Here is a 6,069-nt window from a genome sequence, read left to right on the forward strand (position 1 = left end):
TTTTAGCTGGGAAAGTGAAAAGATCTCACACTTTAAAATGATTCATTGCCCTTTGGATGTTCTTATTTGAAAGGGCCCTGTAGAGGCTCTGAGGAGGAGATGACTAGGCAGGTAAGGTTTGCTCTGCTCTTGGAGAGGACCTGAGTTCAGTTCCCAGCGCCAACACTGAGCAGTTCACAACTCCAGTGCCAGGATCCCTAGTACCCTCTTCTGGCTTCCTGGGCACATGAACACTCTGACACAGACACGTGCTTAAAACAAAACACAAAAACGATTTTTAACAAAATTGATATATAAGAAAGTGTCTATGTTGACCGTGAGTGTTAATTGTGCTGGAATTCTTGCCTCTCCTGACAACAGGGTTCGAGCAGACTCTGAGGTGAGGAGCTCTTTTCCTTCTCATGTCCCCATGTATGCCCCTGTCTATCCTGTCTCAAAGCCGCGCAGCCACTCACTTTGTGCTTGGACTGATTTGATACCGCTCCCAGTGCCAACGTTCCCAGCCACAGTTCTCACTGGAAGTGTGTTAGTCTTTCTGGGTTTTGTTTTGTTTTGCTTCGCTTTTTTTTGATCTGTCACTGACTACTGCAATTAAATAAAATGTATCTACAATTTAAAATTAGTAAAGGGCCTTTTGGCTTGGCTAACAGCAACTTTTTTTCAGCTTAATTTTCTTTGTGTATAGAAATTCTGGTATGCTTGTTGCTCGTGTCAGGAATGTTGTGAGGATTTGTTGCACTGGTGATTTCTAGCACATTCTTACTTCCTTAGCTGAGGTCTATAATGTCATTACCTAGTACACACAACTCTTTATCACCTCACGCGGTTAATAGAACAATCCACATACAGCTGTGGCTTAGACACACGTCCTTCAGATTTTGTGGTTTTGTTTGATTGTTGAATGTTCATTGGTATCACAGACTTAGACATGACAGTAAAATGAAATGCTGTTTGTAAACATGCATGGCACTGGTTACAGCTGTTAACTGTGACTTGCAGGGTGCCAGGTGACAATGGATGAGCACACCACACGTGGTTTCTTTCACAATTACATCATTAAAAAAAGCAACTGCAAACAACTTACGAAAAATGTTTCTGTGCTTCAGTATAAAGTTTTGGGCATAACGTGAAAGTAGTAAAATTCTCATGTGTCACAAAATACTAATCTTACTCCTCACCCATTTAGAAGTGTAAGAACTGCTTTTAGCTTAGGATCCATGTGAAGTACATGGCAGGCCAAATCTGGAATAATTTTTGACACTTGGTCTAATTCTTAAAGATGGAAAATATCTATTAGTTTCATTTCTCTGTTGCCTAACATTAATTCCTGCCTTTATGAAAGTAGTAATTTCTTTAAAGGTTATTTGTTTTTTACTTAACTGTATTTTTGTTTATTTTCTACTTTTTAAAATTAGGATGCCTTACATGCAACATTTCATTTCTCTTTGAAACAGGGACTGAGGTATTTCCCCCCAGAACACTACCTTAAATGTATTTCATTGATTCTTATATTCAGAGTTAAAAATTTTTTATATATCCTCCAATTTTTATTTCCCTCTTTCGCAAAAGGTTATTTTAAAACAAAAATTCAAAGTATAAGACAAAATTTGTTTTCTGGTTTTATTTTGTTATTAAAACCAGTCCCCACATTATGACATTATTTTTAGAGGATAATATACATATTTGTGCTTCTGGAACTTACTGAAGTTTACTTTTGGTATATGCTTAATTTTCAAGAACTTTACAAGCACTTGTAAAATTTATCAAGAACTTTATACTCCTTAGATTCACCTTCCTGCTGATAAAACATAGGTCTTTCGTATTGCGTGCACATGTTGCTGTGTATGTATGTGCATGTATATGAGTGTGTGTGTGGGCGCGTGTGGAATGTAGAGAGCAATTTTGGGTGTTGTTCATCAGACATTATCCAGCCTGCTTTCTTGAGACAGTGTCTCTCGCAGACCTGGTACTTGAGAGGTAAGCTAGGCTAGCTGAACAGCGAGCCCCAGGGAGCTGTCTAACCTCTGCCCCGCTGGGATGGGGGTTGTGAGTGCCTGTGACATCTGTCATTTGTATGTGGTTCTGGAAGCTTGAACTCAGATCCTCAGACTTACGGTGCAGGCACTTTATCTGGGGAGCCATCACCCAGCCCTGTATTCTTACTCTTTAAAAATGGCAGTTGATTTGCATGGGAGAGGTGAAGACTTGTTTCCTGAAAGGTGCTGTTTGGTGCATTATTCTAGTTTCCTTATCGACAATGCATTTTAGAATTATATAAAACGCATGCCTTTATTTTACTTACACTTTCTTTCCTGTATGCATTTTGCGTTAGGCCCTTTGCCTGTCGTTTAAAAGAAACTGGTCCTTTGTGGTAAGTCTTGTATAACCCAGGCTAGCCTCAAACTGTACTGAGGCTGTCTGTGAACTCCAGATGGTCCCGCTTCCACCTGGAGTTGCAGGTGTGTACTATCATCCCCAGCTCCATCCTTTCATTCTAACCTGTTTCAGGTATCTCCTCTCTGCAGTTATAACATGGTTTACTTCATTATCCAGTCTTTACAGCTTATAAAACGTAGAGTAGCCTGAAGGAGAGATAAACCTGTTTTTGTTATGATCCCAAGTGTGGGATGGGGAATGGTCTTGTGAGAGAATGGGTGAGGTTAATCCACTAGAAGACAAACCACCTCATGCAGGAGCTTGATTGTTGTCAGCTGAAAAGATCTGTGAACAGACTCTGGGAGGAGATATATAAGTGAGCCAGAAACAAGAGGCAGGGCCTTTGGAGACTTGGGAGAGTTTTGGCTGTTCATTGCTCTACTTTGAGATGCTCCCAGAGAGAACCACTGGAGGAAAGGCTTCGGGGTTCTGGGCTCCTGCTGAGGTTCTGGGTTCTAGTTGCTCCAGATTCCAGCAGAAGAAATCCAGTTGATTATGCCAGGAGAATCGATCCTTGGAACTGATATCCTCATGGTTTTGTTATTCTTTAATCCTCTTTTCCTATTGTTTTGGTTAGTCAGGTTATAAGGGACGTACGCTCGGTTAATAAGTTTGTAATAAAATATATTGGTTAAGAAAATTGAGCCTACAGCAGCCCAATTTACATTTATTCAGATAATTCTCTGTAAAGACTTCATATTATTTGGTCTTTCCTAAAAAACATTTTAAATATTTAATAAAATTTTAACTTTCAGTGATTACACATCTTTATACCCTCTTCCTCACATCATCTGCTTCTCTTTGAGTAGCTAAAAGTTCCTTTCTTCTGTTGTAGCACTGAATTTTAGGCAGTGTTGCACTTACTCTTGTTCCCATAAATGTTTAAATTTGTTAGTTTTAAGTCACAGATGTTTCATGACACAATTTTTTAATTTTGTGGAGTGATGTACATTGAGTGGCCACCACACTTTATTTTTTTCCCACGTTGCTTTTGGTCATGTTTTATCATAGCAACAGAAACCAAAGCAAGTACCCTTTAGTAACTAAAGCAGTAGTCAGCATACTGGAACATTCCATAACACCTGCCACTAGAAAAGTCAGAGCCTCCCTTGCACTCTAGCTAACATACTTTGGCCCTCAGTGACCAACAAAGGGATGGTGGGTCCTTCCAATCCATTCCTTATAACCAGTTCCTCTCAAAAATAAAGCTGAGTTATGCACGCCTTTAATCTCAGCACTCAGGAGGCAGAGGCAGCTCGATCTCCAAGCTCAGGGCAAGCCTGGTCTACATACGGAGTTCCAAGACTGCCACAACTATAAGAGACCCAGTCTCAAAGAAAAAAAAAACTTAAAAAAATAAAAAGGCTGAACAGCAGGTTTTGAGGAGCAGAGACTAGCCACAACAAGGATGATTCTACCCCTTTACTCTGCTTGTTTAGACATGACTCTGTGCAAGCCTCTCGTTGGGACCCGCATTGCCCAGAAGAGAGGCTCAACTACATGACAGTCTCTAGCTGAGTGGCAACTGTTTACCATTTGAGGAATACAACAAATGATTCTATTTGAAGTTGCTAACCCTTCCCCTTGCCTTCCCCCCCCCCCAAAAAAAACTATACATGACTTTAAAAACATATTAACATATAAATAATGAGAAAGGTCCTAGGGAGCCTCCCCGTTGTCTCTGCTGAAGGTGAACACTGGAGGGGCACTGTCCCCACAGGCCGCTTGTTGCTGTGAGGTCTATGGTGGCTGCTCTGGATCCATTGCTGGCTTCTTTGGCATCTCCAGGTTCATCTGCCAGTCTGTCTTCCTCTGTGCTCACGACAAGCTGGAAGCTTTGTACCTGCAGCAATGGTAGCTCTTCAGCCCTGGCTCAAGCTCATGCTGGAACGGACGCTTCCTCTCCCAACAGTGCTTCTTGTGGGTAGGCTAGTCCTGCTGGCACTGAGAGCCACAGTATCGGGCCACCTGGCAATGCCCACAGATGTTGAACTCTCGAAGCTGCTTCTCAATCACCGTACAAGGAGTGTAATGGCACTCATAGTAGGTACGGGAATTCTCTTCCTCTTACACCACATCCCCGATGGCATTATAGTACTGGGTCACATTGAGGACAGGGAATTGTTCCTCTATAGGATCCGTGGGAAGCTGCTGGACTGCAAGCCAATATAAGCTTTGCTCCCTTCATTTGCTGGAGGTCTCCTCAGCTTTGGATCGCCAGCCCCAAGGTACCAGCTGCAGGCTGTCCAGGCGATGGTCCACGGTCACAGCATTGAGATGTACCACCTGGAATCTGGGAGCCACGCCTCCCGTGTCGTTCCCTGTCGTGACCCTTCTGACCAGCGGAAAATAAGGACGCGACCCGAACGTTCTTCTCCAGGCAGTTTATTCAGGAACCTTTTCAGCAAGCTTCTTCTTTTCCTTCTTTCTCCCCAACAGCGCCCCATTATATCCTCTGCCTCACCCAATCAACAGCCCTTATGTCAGTAGCTCCAATTGGTTCCTGACAAGGCGGGATGCATAGTCAGAGCAAATCACGGCCCACAAACCAAATAAGGACTTGTTTACCAGGAGCAGAATTGCAAGTCATTTTGCCTGTCCGGTTGCCAGGCGCCATCTTAGCGTGGGCGATAGCTTCAGCTTCCCACAGTTCCCACAGCAGTTCATGCAGAAGCCTGCCCGAGCCCCTTCCTCGGTCGAAGGCGTGTGCAAATATCTTAGCACCATTTCCATCAGCATCTACTGCCATTTGAGCCTCAAAGGAGTAGCTCTCCACCAGTGGTATGTCCTGCTCATCTATCAGCGTGTATTTGGTCTTCCTGGTCACCCGGCCGAGGTGCAGGATGCCCAATTTAAAGTCGGTCATGCCCCGGCCTGCGCTCTCAGAAGGCTCCTGGGCCGAAGCGAGGCCACAGCACTCCGGGTCAGGCCAGGGCCAGGGGTCAGGCTGGGCCAAGCTCGGGCCACTGCTACCGCCTCGCGCCCTCCGGACCTGCCACGTGCCGCCGCTCGGCCACCACACTTTAAATTTTGATTTTTTTCCCCACTAGGCTAGTGTTCCATGGCATGATTCTTATGGTCCAGGGTAACAGTAGCAAGCTGCAAGTCCTAGTCAGTCATATAGTTAGTTATCGAAGCAAGCAACTGGCACTCTGAAATGCACTTTCCCCCTAAACTGTAACACTCAGTAGGTGAGATGTATTTCTGTCTTTTAGCTCAGAATATTCTCAACGTGCTTTACACTGGGTCAACCCAGGCACGGCCACAGGAGTAAAGGAGTTTACTCAGGGTTCCATTCACTGTTTTTGAAAATGTTTATCTGTAATGATGTCAAATGTGGCTATTCTTGTCCATATGTCTCACTTTGTCTTAGCTTTGTGGTTAAATTTATTTAGCCCTCAATGCTAGTCCTTTTTGCTGATGTTTTCCTAGTTATCATTTATAGTGAAATGCACAGATCTCCAGTGTGGGTGGAATAGAACTTTAGTTTGTGTTTCAGGTTAAATTAACTGGCACTCAGTCTACGGCCTAGTAGACATACGCATGAGAGCAGTACTATCTACTAGGCATAGTGTCCAACCATGCAGATGTTTATCACTGGGAGCACAATTTGCAGACGGACAAACAGCAAAG

At 43.6% G+C, this 6,069-nt stretch overlaps 1 pseudogene; it reads right to left on the reverse strand.

Annotated features, from left to right (window-relative positions):
* Window positions 1-4,254: 4,254 nt before the first annotated feature.
* On the reverse strand, window positions 4,255-5,613 carry LOC127192040 (zinc finger MYND domain-containing protein 19-like; annotated as a pseudogene).
* Window positions 5,614-6,069: the final 456 nt, after the last annotated feature.

This window comes from Acomys russatus, chromosome 7 (assembly GCF_903995435.1).
Source record: "Acomys russatus chromosome 7, mAcoRus1.1, whole genome shotgun sequence".
NCBI lineage: Eukaryota > Metazoa > Chordata > Mammalia > Rodentia > Muridae > Acomys > Acomys russatus.